The following is a 14,053-nucleotide window of genomic DNA, read 5'->3' as shown; positions in this document are numbered from 1 at the left end:
GACATTTATAGATCCACTCATAGACTCGAATGGACTACCCAAGTCGCGGTCACTGTCCCTGAAGATCACTATTCGATTCCCTTTCTTTATAGAGCGAAATACTTATTGGCTTTATTTGCTCCTACGTGAGCGTCTCTGTTCATTTACGGAGCACTTCGTGGCTAATCTAACAACATTTACTTGTTAGGTTGATTGTCTCCTACATTGCACAACGTGTATTGGACTGACATGGAGTAGACCTCAGTATAACACAATGTCGAGAACACTGAGTAACATTGAGTAGCACTGAGTAACTGAGTAACTGAATAACACTGACTGAGTACTGATTAACACTGGCTAGCAATGAGTAGCACTGGTTAGCAACGAATGAATGAGTAACAAAGGGTCCTCCTGGTAACCGTATATAGAAGATGCGGGTCGTCGGCTATAGAGAGGGTAAACTCCGCCCACATTGGATAAATCGCTCCGCTAATACTGGTCCCTGAGGGTCATATAAATATTCATTTTGTAGATCTTGATGTCCTCTATTCGCTGATTACTTTCGTTTAAATCGCATCGCTGGTTTTCTGGTAATCTTTCAAGCTTTCTCTTGGATTTCAGCGCGCGAAGTGGTGGGAGATGGGGACTCCCATATCTCTGTGAAGATAAGCGGTAGAGACAGATGTTTCTACACCGCACATCTGTCTAATGTGCGTCATTAATAATACGCTCGTTAAGTAATACATCTTCTTACATTATCAAATATTGTAAATTATGCTGAGTTCATTGAGTCCTTACTTGTAAATTTCTAAGGCTTGTAACGAATTGTTATTATTATTACTTGACGAACGAAATGTGTGGGTTGGTATCCAAGAATATGCAGGGAAATCGGTGAGAATATCCAGTTTTCAAGTTAGAACGCTGTAAAGTTAACTCCGCCTCCTGACATAGGCAGTCGTTGAGCGCAGCGTCTTACTTCCTCCTCACTTGCCCGATAGATAGCGTAATTCTATGGTCTCGTTGTACTGAGAGCCCTCTCTCTCGGTGCGCGCAATTAAAGCTTCAACTTTCGACCTCGAGCAGCGCCGCTCGTATCCCGGACTGGCATAAAATGCTTGTTACAACCGAATATTTCATAGAATGAAGCGGAGACGGCATATATGTCTTGTTGGGCATCATGACATGTCCATTAGCATGGTATTGAACGTTTGGCGAACTTTATTCCTTCTAGAGCCTTTTCTTCTTTAGTTCAAAAAGACTACCTCAGAGTGCAGAGTCTAGATGAAAATCTAGCTTATTTTATTCAGGACAATAAATTATACGCCAGAGCTTTTGCCTCGCACTATTCAGGATGTCAGATAGTGCAGACCATAAAAGAAGTCGTTTTACCAGCTTATCGCTCTTATTTGTGCTTTGCTTTTCGTCTTCAAAGATTTAGGGAACTTGAAGCTATGTCTGTTTCTGCGGAGGGAGTGAAATATTCCGATATTTAGAAAATTGCGCGCGCGATCCACCAACTACTTCTAATGTTTGTCGGCCACCTCCGCGTAGAAATTTCTCTCCTCGTAAAAGTTATGCTTGCGGGTCTGGGGACCACTTACGGAATAAGTGCCCCTGTTAAATTCCAAACGTTCTGAAAATGGATATTTTGCCTCTTCGGGCTGTTTTCAATGTGGATCATTTATGCATTTGTCAAAGATTTGTAACTTTCCGAATAATACGCCTTCTTGTTCAACTTCCACGAATAATAGTAATAAAATTTGACTAGACTGCCCGGCTGAGTCCTCTTCCTGGTCAGTGTTTCTAAGAGCAGCAAATGTTAAATCATATTATCCGATTTTTGTGTTGAAGAAGAAAGACCGTCTAAGGTTAGCGTTGAATGTTTGAAAATTGCTTCTGATGCTCCAGGATTTGTGCCTTTCCACAGAATTTAAATGAACGATGAACCTGTCACCGCCCTCTTAGAATCCGGAAGTATAATATTTATTATCAGAAAAGTGGTATTCTAAGTTAAAGACCTGTTGTAAATTCGCTTAATATATTCCCTCCAGTATAAAGTGTGTTTCGGCCAACTCTTCCCCTTTAGAAATTTTAGGATTCATCTTTGGAAAGATTCGTATTGCCCATTTTACATGGAAATTTAAGTTGTACTTTGCTAAACATTTGTCATGCCCTTTGATATGGGGGGAATATTGCATGTCTCATTCGAGTTTTGTGCTTGATCTTCAGAGGAAATAATCCACTTTCAAGTTTGATAATGAGTTCCATGTTCCTATTTTACCTTGTAATTCCGTGGCATGTTCTCGTCTTTCTCCACACCAGAGACAGATGACATTAGATCTTAGTCATTTACTTGAGGATCAGGCCACCAATATTCGTACATTATGTCAGTCACTTTCGACATATTTGCGGAAAACCTAGGTGTGACTGACATGATCGAATGCAAGATTGAGGTTACAGATTCGATCCCCGTCAAAATTCCTTCTTATAGATTGTCACCTCCCAAGATGAAGGCCTTCAAGGGAATCATTGATAAGATGTTGAGTGATGGTATCATTCGTCCCTCTACTTCGGCATATTTGTCACCCATTTTTCTTGTACCAGAACCACAGGGTGGCTTCAGACCTGTAATTGATTATAGGGAGTTGAACCGTAAGATAGTTCTCCAGTCAGTACCGCTTTCTGACTTACATTCATATTATTCGTGGTTTCGTAAGCCTAAATTCTTCATGATTTTGGATCTCATTCAAGCCTATAATAAAATACCTTTTGCGGAAGAATCGAAGAATTTAAGGCTTTTTCTACGGACTGGAATCTTTACGAATACAACCTCGTGCCCTTCGGGCTCCCCACGGGAGCGGCTGTCCTTATCAGATAGTTAGATAGGGTCTTTTTCGACATTAAATTCGACTATCTTTGCCTCTATTTAGATGATGTTGTTTCATCAGAGACTTTCGAAGAACATCTAGCTCATCTAGAGGAAGAACTCAAACGTCTTCGAAAAGCAGGCTTCAACTGTCATATTGTCGAAGGTATCTTTTGCAAAATTCATCGATGTCTTTCTTGGGGCATATACTCTCCCCCGATGGAGTTTCTTTGGATTATTCAACAACTCAAGCCATCCGTGATGTTAAGCCTCCTAAAGATCTTAAATGTGTCGCGAGGTTCATCGGCGTGGTGAACCTTTTTACGAAGTTCATTTCAAACTTCGCTCACCGAGCGGCACCCCTGAATCTGTTTTGTAGGAAAGGTGTCAAGTTTGAACAACCCGCTTGTGGGGATCTCAAATTAGCCCTTTGAAATGCCCCTGTTTTGGCTATGACGGAATTTTCCAGCTAGTTTATAGTTCAGACCGACGCTTCTTCATCTGCTGTCGCAGTGGTTCTTCTACAAGAATCCGAACTCGGAAGACGTCCTGTTGCCTAAGCGTCTCGTACCTTGTCACCTCAAGAGGTTAAATATTCTATGTATGAAGTAGATGTACTTTCTGTGCCTTTAGCCTTGCAAAAACTCCGCCTGTATTCAGAGCACGTCAAATTCGAGCTATAGACCAACAACCTAGCTTTAAGTTTGGTACTTTCTAGGCCTCAACGTACTGGTCGAATTGCTCGATGGGCAATTCGAATATCTTCTTTCCGATTTGATGAGTGACACATTCGAGGTTCGGAGAATGTGGTCACAGATGGGTTAAGTAGGATGTTTTTTAGAGGTCCCACTAGTTCTTCTGATACCGAGGAAGGCCCATCGCCTTATCCTCCTACATAGTCTAGTGCAAATGCTATTATTACTGATGCACCTATTTTATACCATGTATCAACGTGAAGATCCTGTGCTTGCTCCCTTCATTGAAGCCCTTTCTTCTGGGGAACATGTTGTCCCTTATGTGCTGAGGAATTGGGTTCTTTGTTGCCCATCACGGCACGACCAAAGGATGAATATATTGCACATCCAATGATCTTCAAATACTACCATGAGACCACATTATGGGGCATCGGGGCGTTTTTAAAACCAGAGGAAATATAAGGGACTGTTCATATGGAGGGCCATGGATGCCGAAATTGAAGAACTGGTAAAGGCATGTAAAACTTGTCTGATTAGCAAGCTCCCATTAACTACCAAGGTTGGATTGTTATCCCATCATGCTTCTCGCCCCCATGGAGCGAATGTATAAAGATTACGTGGGGCCCTTCCCTCAATAAAAAGGGAATGGCAATAAATTTATCCTTGCGCGCTTTTTGGATGGTTTTACCCTATTTTCATGGCTGTTTCCTACTAGGCTCGCTTCTGCACAAACTACTATTTTTCGCCTCAATTCAATATTCGCGTCATTTGGACCATTCCAGTATATCGTTTCGGATAATGCTAAAGCTTTCACTTTCAACCTATTTCGCAAGTTATGTTTTGATCTTTCCACTTCACACGTCACTACGTCTGCCTATTATCTCCAACCATCTCTGGCTGAGCGGGTCAATCGAAATCTTCGATCAGGGCTTATTGCCTGCTACCAAGAGGATCATTCTAGTTAGGATACATCCTTGTATTGTCTATCTTTGGCTTTTAATTCTGCCATTCATGACTCCCACAACTTCTCACCATTTTCACTTTTGCTCAAGTTCATTCCAAACACTCCATTGTCTAATTTGTGGTCTATCAAGGAACTTTTACCGGAGACAGTAGATCCCGAGATTATCTGGGATCTATGGAAGAAAGTTATTAATTACCTTAAAGCCTCTCATAGGAGAGTAAACATGAGGTATGGCCGCAGAAGAAAGCCCACCAATTTGAAAATTGGAGATCAGGTCATGGTTAAAAATGATTCCATCGGGCAGATTTCATGGACCTTGCGTAATTATGTATTTTCTGACCCCCGTCACCCATCTGGTGAGTAATTCTTAGACTGAAAGTATTTTTCGTGTTCATTTCTCTCAAGTTTAGCCTGTATGAAGACGTTCCTTCCAGTTGCTTAAATGCCACCAATTTATTAAACCGTTGCAGTAATTCTAATTCTTTTCTTAAGTTAATTTGTAGTGTAAGTTTATTATTAGGAAAGCTCGTACCCCCTTATCTAATGTTAACTAATGATAAGTAGGATTTCTGCTCTTTTGTCTTCTATCAGAAATTATGTATTTAAGTTAGTATTTGTCCATAAGGTTAGGATGCATCCTAAATTTTAACTTACTGTGTTTGTTGTAAAAAATTAATTTTGTAAAAATCTTCGTTCTGCCATAGCCACCCTTGCCTCCAAACTTAATAAGAAACTCGGTCTTCCCCTCCTCAAATGTCTCCCGCCAGCCCTTTCAATGATTTAGGTAAAAATCTTGTACGACAGTTACTCTGGGGCCACCACATATCACTGTTACAGTGCCAAACCCTTCACCTGAGATCATGAAGAGTCAGCCTGGGCTTGTCACCGTGGGAAGGCGCTGGGACACAGTACTAAACCTTCCACTCATACCTTGTGTGGGACCTTGCTCTTGGGTCTTGGCCTCTCATCAACCCAGCTTCAGCTCTCATAGTATTGGGAAGATGGTATCTCAGGGTACCCAAGGGTTCCAAGCATCACACCTGTACTTCGGCCGCTGCGGTTGAACCTGCCGTCAACTCTGGGTACTACAGCCCCGACATGGACTACTTCGGTGCTCTTGCCATAACAACTCTTCTATAGCAAGCCAAAATAAACAATAAAGATACTCTTAACAAAGTCATACTCAAGATTACTGATTTATTTCTGAATTTCAATGTTTCCAAATTTAGTAGTGCTTCAAGATTTCAAAACTGTTCACTCTATTGCAAAACCTTAGGGGGTGGAGGTCTGTACCAGGGGTACACTTCCCCGGCTATTTAAACTGTGCACTTTCTCCATTACGGCCATCTATGACTGTGATTTTCTAAAGTAATCTTCTCCGATGGTTAGATTGTTCGGGCATCTATTTTCTAGCGATCTCTGGTTGGCTAAGCAAAAATTAGTTTACGAAGAAATTTAATGTTGTAGTTGGTAAACTCTTTTACTGTTATCGTTTTTTATGTGCCAAAGTTGTCAACACTTCACCTGGTTCCTCTCCTTACGTGATCTGCCTATGACATGCCTGTAACTAAGTCCTCTAAGCAATCAGAACTCAGGGGATATTAATGAAAATTTAGCCTATGAGTGCTCTGGATTCTAATATAGTCTAATACATTCCCCTGCGGATCTATTTAAGGAGAGTACTTTAGAGCCGTCTTGTCTGATTTGCTCCGGTGATAGAGATTGCGGCTTGACGGAGGTTAGAGGGGATAGGAGGCAGGAAGCAGAATTTGGCCGCCTTGTACAAGATCCAGGGCTGACAGGTGATGGCAGAATTTACCTAAATATGTGGTTGCCCCGGCGTGTGTTTCGAGGGGAAGATTTAAGCAGTTTTCCTTAAAATCTAATATCTAAATTTTTCTTTGCTGTAATATAGGACCTTCTGCGCAGTTTTCGGACTAAATTTATATTCCCTTGGGGGATAATATTTAATGTAAGGGAGCACGAGTAGTGACCATCGGAACTCTCCGCTTCTACTTTCGAGCTGGGTGACTAAAACTTTTCAACCTTTAAATTTTGGAAATTTGTCTCGGCCTTTAAACGTTCCCCTTTCTGTCACCCGTTTTAGCATGGGATTAGCCTCTGTGTCAATTAGCCTTAAGCCCACTTAGGTTCTTGTCTTTTCCAGAAATTTCTTCAAAGGTATTCTGGTGTTTCGCCTCCTTGCCTTTCGTTAATGGGCTGTTTTTGTTGTAACATTTTCTTTTCCTTAGTAAGGCCTAATGGAATGGGTAATATGCCGTTGTATATTCTGTATGGTTTTGCGGGTAACAGTGTCTACCTTCAGGTTCTCTATCTGTGAAAATTTTATTTGATAAGCCCGCCATGGGGCAACCTGTGTATGAACACTATGAACTGGGGTCACACAAGTGTAATTGAGAATGTAACAAGCGACAAATCTCTTTATTTGAAGGTGCAGTCTCGTGTTGGTAGATTTACAGGGATGGAAAATAACTCCTGCGAGACAACTTTCTGGCACCTCAGCGTCTTCGAAAACCTTAAAAGTAGTTACTGGACGCAAGACAATTATTATTATTATTATTATTATTATTATTATTATTATTATTATTATTATTATTATTATTATTATTATTATTATTATTATTATTATTATTATTATTATTATTATTATTATTATTATTATTATTATTATTATTATAAGATATGGCTGTAGGCAAAACTTGGTGGGGGGGTCACTATCACCTCACCAAATATTTCAAATTTATCAAATGAGTAGTAGTAGTAGTAGTAGTAGTAGTAGAAGAAGAAGAATGTGAAACATCGAAACCATCTTAAATTGGACCAACCTGGACAAAGAAGTTACAGTCCACCATTGGCTTTAATAGTGTTTTATTTATTTTCACCGTTCTCTAAATAGTCCTGGAAAACACATAAGACCTGCTGTTTGTTCTTCAATCCTAACAGCTCTGTGAGCCTTAACACTGAATCCCTTCCATAAAAAACACGGAAATCACTTAATCACGAATCCGAGTTTAAAATATCCATATCCGTAAAACGTAGGGTGTGCAAATCTCCTTTACGTTTATCTTTTAAATCATCATTATTTACATTTGAAGATTGGAGTGTAAAACTTGTCTCAAGTTGTCAGTAATGCTACTTAGAAACTTTAGCCTCTTAACACGTTGTAATCTTTTGTTAGTCTTCAATGTAATCCCTTTAAACTCCCCTTCTGTTACCACTTGCCGTGCTATCGTTGCGTGGTACACAAAATTGCTATTTTTTCATAGAATCTATGAGAATGATGGCCCTATGGATTAGTTTGTATGCTCGAACTATACTGCACTGTCTGTCTTTAAGCTGCAACGAAGGATTTTGCTAGTTCGCCAAGTACATCACAAAACTGAGCTAAATTTTCAAGAAATTCACTGGACTCAAGCCCATTCACAAACCAATATATTTTGAATGTTCTCTTTTACCCCTTTATTCATCGTACACTGTTCTCGCACTACTAGATACCCATCTCATATTGCAAAGGTTTCCAATTTTAATTATTTCTGACGTGATATTGTTAACTTCTCTCCAATCCTTTGGCCACTTATTGTATAAAGATTAGAATTCCTCTGTAAAAGTTTCAAAGTGGTTACAAGAATTCTGATCCAGCAGAGCATTATTTACTGCTAACCCTATCCTGTGACTCAAACAGTGCAGGTAATTTTCATTTAACCCTTACGTAGACAAAAATGCTGATAGGGTATTGGTTATGGTGAACGATTTCTGCTTAGTTAATTCAACAAAATCAAAGTCTGTCAATTCCTGTTTATTTTCTTTATTGCAACATTTCAAAGGGGATTTGGGTTCTAACCCCCCTTGGCTACGTCCCTGGTTACTTGAGTGAACGTGTCTGAGCATAATTTATATTTTCATTTGCTATCTAAAAAAATTGACACTCGTAATCCATACCGTCAGTTGAACTTTCTCGTGTTCGCGAAATTCGCTAGTGACACCAGAAACCCTGACAGAGTGCCTTTTTCACCGTATCAACCTGATGTTCTAGTCAACGTGGGACTTACGTGGTACATCGTTGGAGATGGTACGTGGTACTATGGTGGGCATCACGACATCGGTTGCAAAGGAGTTCCGAATGCTGTTCGCTGAACCGCATTTTCCAGTTCCAGTTTCAAGACGAATCAGGTGATATAACTGCCTTTACCAACAGTCCTACAACAGATACCATTTTTTCTCAAAAATTGAACTTTAAGACAGTGATTTCTTCATTTTTACGAACTATCATTGCTGATTGGAAGTCACATAATTCGCATACTATTTCCACGTGTTGAACATTACTTATAAAATAGAACACAACCCTAGACTTTGCGAGAAGATTAACTTTACGTACTTTTACATTCTCAAGTATTAACTTTATAAAAAGAGACTGTAGGAATTTTGAACCGATAACTTTATAAAAAGACTGTAGGAATTTTGAAACGATCGACATTTTTTTTTGCTAGTTGTTTTACGTCGCACCGACACAGATAGGTCTTACGGCGACGATGGGACGGGAAAGGGCTAGGAGTGGGAAGGAAGCGGCCGTGGCCTTAATTAAGGTACAGCCCCAGCATTTGCCTGGTGTGAAAATGGGAAACCACGGAAAACCATTTTCAGGGCTGCCGACAGTGGGGTTCGAACCTACTATCTCCCGAATACTGGATACTGGCCGCACTTAAGCGACTGCAGCTATCGAGCTCGGTAAGATCGACATTTTAGAGAGACTATAGGATTATTCATTCTCAAAGTGAAGTGATATTTTTTTTCGCATAATATTTTGCGCTATTTTTCAAGACGAAATCTATGAACTTGATAAAAGGAATTATTTTGGATTTAATTTATTACAAACTTTCATTGAAAATGTATGATATTGCCAGAGTCTGGCAGTATAGAATTCAAAAGAAGATATTTAAATTTGATTTTCTATTTTCAAATTCGAAATAATAGAGGGATTATTCATGATATCTACAAATTGAATAAACTTAAAATTTTAAAGTACCATTTATTATTTCGCACTGCGAATACCATTCTCTGCACTTGCTCCCAAGAACTGAATACCCCTTAGTTAAGTCTCATACCCCTTTTCCTTTGACTTTTCATGGTACAATATGTACATATATAAGAAAAGATAAAGCTTCAATAATACTGCCCAGCCGGACCCCCCTTCTGAATCATTATTGGATCAGATAACACTTCACTTACTCTAATTCTCTGGGTTCAGTTTTCTAGAAATTTAACCACACATTCAACCAACGTTTTGTCGAATCCAGTATACCTCATTTTTTCATTAATCTCCCATAATCTACCCTATCAAAGGCCTTCGATAGGCCAATAGCAATACAGGCCATTTGACCTCTTGTGTCTAAAATAACTGCTATATCTTGCTGGAATCTTGTAAGTTGAGCTTCACTGGAATAACATTTACTAAACCCCAACTGCCTTCTATCAAACCAGTTTGTAATTTCGCAAACCTTTCTAATATAATCAGAAAGAATGTCTTTCCAGATCTTACAAACAACGCATGTCAAGCTGAATGGCCTGTAATTATCCGCGTTATGTTTGTCACCCTTTCCTTTGTACACCGGGGGCTACTATTGCAACTCTCCATTCGTTTGGTATGGCTCCTTCATGAAAACGGTAATCAAATAGGTGTTTCAGATATGGCACTATATTCCCAGAAATCTCATCAATCCCAGCTACTTTTCTGGCCTCCGACATTTGAATTTTTTGTAAATGTATTAATAATAATTGCACCGGGGGTACACCACTACGCCGCACATTTAAATCTTGCGCCTTAAAGTACTCCTCTACAGGAGAAACCGTAAACTTGAAACTGGAACAACTTATAAATTTTCTCTGAAGATGGCACCAAAAAAAAATTATTATTGTGAACTGTGCGAATTTCTACTTGTTCCTGTTTTCCATTCATCAAGATGTTTGAACATTCTCTCATAGATGTCACTACTAACAAACTTTGATCATGCACCCTAGTGCTAAGTGAAGGAACCTTTTTGAAGAAACTTTGTATTCATAAGTTTTATCTTTACCAAATTCCGTTCATTCATTTTTGGGTTGGCAATATTTATCTTTTCTTTCCGCCAGTTTTGAAATTAGCCAATCAAGAATTTCTGTAATTAATTTTCAACCAATCCCATATTTCTTCTTCGATTTTGAGTGTAACCTTTTCATTCGCCAATAAAATTGTGAGGGTGTGGCTGTTTTATTCGTGAAAGGTCTCGAACTTTCCCCAAGGGTTTATAAACTGCGGATTTTCACGTCTCCTGGCCATTTGATTAACATCTAACTAAGTGTGTGTGTCACGCAGGGGGCGGGAGGCGCCTCTTTCTTCAGGCAGCAGTTCTTCAGCAAGGTAATGGTCGTTTAACATCTTTATTTCTTGCTAGCTCTGCAATTTAACCCGAGGGAAAGGTTCGAAACCTTAACTATGTAACAAACCTTCTAAAATGTAAATCTCATTTCGGTTCATGTAAAATGTTATAAATCTTTAACAGTAATCCGGGGATAGAGAGTGATATACCCTCTCGAGCTCCCCGTCATCTTGGTTTGAGGTACCGCATTTGTTTCTGCAATGTATTAAAGTGATTTCCATCCGCGCTACCTCAGTAGATTGGGATTAGCCCCTGTGTCGTTGGCCAAGTGCCCTATAGGTTTCTAAATGTTTTTGTGGAGCTGAATATTTGACTCTATTCCAGTTTGCTCGGGCCGTTTATTGAACCTGTTCTTTTTCACTAAGGCCCCGTAGGTTGGATACTAGATACCTCTGTGTATTAAGATGGCTTTTGTAAATAGTGCCTTGTAAGGTCAGTGATTATTGGATTTTCAAACTGTGTTGCCTGGAATAGGCTTGAGAACTGAGAGAGCTTGAGCTCTTTTTCAAGTGTTGTAAAATTGCCTCTGGGAGGCCTGATATTGCAATTTTGGGAGCAAGTTCTCCAGGTGTTAGGGGATTTCTGCCCTTTGAAAAAATTGGTGCTTTTGTAAAGTTGAGCTAGGAGTTAAAAATTGTAAAACTAGGGGCTTGTAACCCAAAAGTGTTAAAATTCTGAAGTCTTGGATCTTTCTAAGTCTTGTTTCTAAATTGCTATGTCATTGTTATTTCACTAAGTTGTTTAAATTTTGTTGTTTCAAGAAAATATAACCTTTGTTGAAATGTTAAATTAACTTTGACTTTGTAGTTAGACCCATTCATCCCGGCACCTTCTTTCATCTCTGCTGATCCACGGGTAGCCCCGTAACAATAATAATAATAGTAATAATAATGAAATTAAAATCTACAACCTGTTTCCAGTTATTCGACCTGGTCAGAAATGGAATGAATGAAGCCCCATCTAGCAGCCAGGATAGGAAATGTGCCGGCTGCCGAACACTGTCTTACTCCTCTGGGGCAATGATTAATGACTGATGGATGAAATAAAATGACATTGGAAAGTGTTGCTGGAATGAGAAATGACAGGGAAAACCGGAGTTCCCGTAGAAAAACCTGCCCCGCCTCCTTTTGTCCAGCACAAATCTCACATTGAGTGACAGCGATTTGAACCGCGGAATCGAGCGGTCAGAGACCGGCGCGCTGAAGCCTGAGCCACGGAGGCACCATAATAATAGTAATAATAATAGCTTTACGTCCCACTAACTATATTTTACGGTTTTCGGAAACGTCGAGGTGATGGAATTTTGTCTCGCAGCAGTTCATTTACGTGCCTGTAAATCTACTGACACGAGTCTGACGTATTTGAGCACATTGGAATACCACCGGACAGAGCCAGGATCGAACCTGCCACAACCGTCTGAGCCACTCATCCCAGCTAAATATCTTTATTATCATAGGTACCGGTACATTTGAGTAATTCACCAGTAGTAGTCGCCTCTTTATATCCAACTTACTTTACCCCCTGCTAACTGAATAATTCTGCCTTACATAAGCCCGCACATATCCACTCCCCTCGTTCATTAATGATCCCTGGAATGTTCTTCCTGGTACCTGTTTCGGCCTTAAAGTATCTATACATTCCCTCCCATTGCTTCCTGAAATTCATATGGCTTCCAATTTTGTTTGCCATCATGTTAACTTTAACATTTTTTGTTGTTGCTAAATTCAGTTTCCGTGTGACCTCCTTCAATCTCTCCTTATTCCCGCAACCATTCATAACTTCTTTCTAATCTGCACATCCTGTACTCAATGTACAGGATACGGTAGGTAGGTAAGAGGGAGGGGATAGGAAGGGGAGAAGTTGTGGAAGACAGGTGGGCTAATTTAAGGTCAAGGAAAACGAGGGCTATGAGTTTTTTTCAGGCAGTGTGTCCAGGACAGGAATCGGTATGAGACACTGCAGGTAGATCAGCAGAGGGAAGATGGACATCAGGGAAGTGTTACAGAGGAGTGTCGGGGCAAGAGGAGGGGAACCAGTAGGAAAAGGAAATGTAGAATAGAGGGTAGGAAGAAGGTGGAACAGGGTATTGAGAGGGGGAAGCAGCATCTGCAGCTGGCCGGGAAGTTAAGGGGGACAAGGAGAGGAGGGGATCGAATGAGGAGGGTGGGGTTGAGGCTCTGGTCATGGATGACTCAACTGTTAGGCACGTGGGGAAAGTGTGTGGAGGAAAGGGAACCAGGGTAGAGTGTTATCCATGAATTAGTTTAGAGCAAATGTTGAGGAAAATAGAAAGGACGAAGGATATTAGGAAGAAGGTGGTAATTATCGACGGTGGTACCAATAACGTAAGGCAAGCAGGAATAGGTACTAACACAGTTGGGGATGTGTGGGGTCTGGTTACAGCAGCACGAAATAAGTTTAAGGATGGAGAGTCTGTTATCGGTGGGATAGTGTGTTGGAGAAATATTGAATGGAGGGTACCTGGTGATTAAATTGAGACTGTGAAATGAGTATTTTTTGGAAATTGGGACTGAGATTTGTAGATCCTGATGGGAGGATAGGAGACACAGATCTACGCTCAGATTGCCTTCACTTGAACCGCAATGGTACATATAAGTTAGGGGGTTTGTTTCGAAGAGTTAGAGGGAAGTTCATTCAGAGAAACGGGGTGGACTAGTGAGTGGTGATGACAGTATAGCAAGAATGAAGTCAGGTAAGGATGACATAAAAATGTTAGTGTTAAAATGTAAAATATTGTAAAGAAAGGAATAAAATTTAATACGTTGATAGATTTATATTTGACAGATTTTGTAATAGGAATTGGCTGAGAAGTGATATGGATGCGAAAATATTCTCGCGGAACTGGACTGTTTATCGCAGAGACAGGTTAGAAACTCACTCCGGTTCATGCAGGCGACTAAACATTGTGTAAGCGAGGCGTCCTTCAACTGTATTTTCTTACATAACCTTGAGTTATGAGCAAAGATATCTGTCCTGTTTTTATCTGCAAGCACGCTCCAGAATATCAGTTTCACCCCAGCCTCATTATTTTTCAAGCACCTTATTACACCCTAGGGATGATTTCATGCATGAATCAGGTTGCACGTTCATTTTC

Source organism: Anabrus simplex, chromosome 2 (genome assembly GCF_040414725.1).
Source record: "Anabrus simplex isolate iqAnaSimp1 chromosome 2, ASM4041472v1, whole genome shotgun sequence".
Taxonomy (NCBI): domain Eukaryota; kingdom Metazoa; phylum Arthropoda; class Insecta; order Orthoptera; family Tettigoniidae; genus Anabrus; species Anabrus simplex.
Note: the sequence above shows the minus strand (reverse complement) of the source record.